This window comes from Mya arenaria, chromosome 16, assembly GCF_026914265.1.
Source record: "Mya arenaria isolate MELC-2E11 chromosome 16, ASM2691426v1".
Lineage (NCBI taxonomy): Eukaryota > Metazoa > Mollusca > Bivalvia > Myida > Myidae > Mya > Mya arenaria.
The window spans coordinates 45,419,389-45,422,246 of NC_069137.1; the positions used below are offsets into that span (position 1 = coordinate 45,419,389).

A 2,858-nucleotide genomic window follows, 5' to 3' on the forward strand; every position below is an offset into this window, starting at 1 on the left:
TGAAAAAAGGCATATACGAGCGTATGTTGTTATGATTGAATTATGAAAAAAGTAATATATGGTTACCAATATATTTTTTAGACTTTAATGAATGCGAAAACGATACCTACACGTGTGATGGAGAATGTAAAAACTCCCCAGGAGGATGGGACTGTAATTGCAACCACGGCTATACTAGAAACACCAGCCATGATGGTTTTCATAAGTTTTGCAGTGGTAGGCAATGATTTTGATTTTTGATTTTATGAGTTAACGAAGTAATAGAAACGAAACTTATTTTTGTTAATGCCATTTAAAGAAAAATACTTTTATTTTAAAGTCCAGTGGTTTTCAGTTTATCTATTTAACACTGCAACAATGTGTTAACAAACTTAATCCTGACATTTGTCGGTTTTTAATTCATCCCTGGTTGGACGTAGTCATTTCTGATGACTATGCTTTAATCTAGCATCATTATATTAAATTTTAAAACCATTTCCATCCGTTCAAATACAATTTTTGTCTGACAAGTGTCTGTTAGACCTTTAATCGATTGTCTTAAGAAAGGATAATTGCAACATATTTTGTAAATTGGGCCTGGCCCTGTAGTTCCGATTGTATCATTGTATCACTAATAAGAACTGTGACGCTTTATTATACTGTAGATATTGACGAATGCCACAACAATACATATACATGCATAGACAGCACTAGCTGTATCAATACAGAAGGAGGAAGGCAGTGTCTCTGTGAAGGAAAACGTGTCAGTAAAAGGAGAAATGACACCGCGTCTGAATGCCTACGTAAGTTAACCCTGTGATTTAGTAAACGTAAGGTGATTCACTTAAAAAAACACACCAAAACTTCTATTTATTATGGTATGTTATACAATTTAACTTACACATATTAATTTCAATGACGGTGTGCGAGCCTAAGTTACTAAGAGTTTAACCACCTTCCATTTAAATGTGTTGTATTTGTTTGATCTCTAAATATTATATTTGTTTAGAATGAATGTTATTAAACTTTCCAAAAGAACAGTGTACATACTACAGTTGTACAGGAACATTGTTCTTTGGCTTACATGGTTCTATACGCCAACATTCAGTGAAATTACGACAAACTGTAACCAGTTTATGAATGCAATATTTTACTGGTCAATGTGTATATTCATTTAACTCTATGTTAGCATTCACAATGATTGAAAATGGGGTTCTGCGTGATTACAATCATACAGTTTTACATTGTAATTCAATGTTAGGAGTTAAGGTTCAACCAGAAATTTTCTAATTATTTCAAAAAACTACTATATTAAAAGCTTCTAAATCTAAACGTTATATTTGATAATGTAACATGGAGTGCATTTTTGTTTCAGCGGATTTCCAATACATAGCTACAGTTGTTGTCAAAATATATCCAGACACCGAAACTAAAATATCTGAACTGGAACTTTTTATTTCAAATGGAGTAAGTTTGTAATTAAAATGACTTTATTGATTAAGAGTGGTTAAGGTGTCTGAGAGGCAGTTTGTTCGATCGTTCAATTGATCTCGCTCATTATCTCTAAAATTGCATGGTTTCTACCGAGAAAACTGACTTGATCTTGATACTATTACCTATCGGCCAAGTCGAGCTTGAATAATTTAGCACAAACTCGAACATACAGGAATGTAAAAACAAATTTGTTCCATACATTTTGACTGTACACGGAATGCAGTCCACGTCCTGTTCATGCAATGTAATTCATTACTTTTATGTCAATTCGAAAAATTCAATTTAAAAAATGCATTAAATATTTGTCAAATAATAATTCATTTGCAATGCATCAAACACGTTTAACGGCTACTCTGTTTTCTTTTAGATTCGTCAAATATTCATGCAGTCAGATGATCTTAACTCGCAAATAGTCTTGCCAGTTGAAATAACCAATAATTCAAAGAGAGAGTTGACTGACAGGTGAATCATTGTTTACTTTTATTTGCTTATTAATTACTAAATTGTAAACAAATGACCAGAAGTGTTCCATAAATGAAGTTATTACAGTTTCTATAAATGCTTAATATGTCAGCTTGAGTCGGACTTAAACCACATATTTTTGCAATTTTTGAAGGCAGAAAGAATAGTATTTTTGGCATAGAAATATATTTTATTTTTCTGCACAAAATGCCTCAAATGCTACTTAAATGATAGGGGGTCGATATATTCTTATACTTCACACATATATGGATTGAGTACCTTGACATGTTAAATGAAAATACGAGTCATATTTATTTATATATCATTGCAAGAACATTATAATAATACAAGGAAATATAACAATAAAAACAACGTGACAAGCCGTGTTTAGTGCCACAAGGAAAGTAAATAATCGTCAATGAAAAAGACACACAAATGTTTTTACAAAAAATACATAAATAAAAACACCACAAAGAAACCACACATGTATCAAAATAGCTTAACATATTAATGATGTGATAACCTTCTTGGAACGGCCAGTGAAACACGAGTCTTCTTGGGACTTAAAGTAGTTGGACGGGAAACCACTCGGACAAGCCCATAAGTAAAATAGTCCCGTAAAAACCCTGACATCACACAAGGTACAAATTGCATGAATGCATGCTGAATTGAGCACTATTTCTTTCAGAATGCCGACTGAAAACTTTCAATCAGCAGTGACATTCATTTTACATTTAACGAAACAATTGACCAAAGCAACGTTTAAGAAAATTTTGGCTTCTATTTGGAAGTCAAAAAACACCTGCTTTCCTGTTACAACAAACGTCACATCAACTTTTATAAAGATATGTGGGGAGTGGGACGAGAATGCAGGTGCGTAGAGCATTCCATTTTGTTTAGTTTAGTTAGTGTCATGACTTTTA

The 2,858-nt window shown here is 32.5% G+C and overlaps 1 long non-coding RNA gene across 1 annotated transcript; it reads left to right on the top strand.

Annotated features, from left to right (window-relative positions):
* Nucleotides 1-730: 730 nt before the first annotated feature.
* On the top strand, nt 731-1,935 carry LOC128221300 (uncharacterized). The gene is made up of 3 exons (XR_008258953.1): nt 731-782; nt 1,355-1,446; nt 1,841-1,935. It is a non-coding gene; the product is annotated as an uncharacterized LOC128221300 (long non-coding RNA).
* Nucleotides 1,936-2,858: the final 923 nt, after the last annotated feature.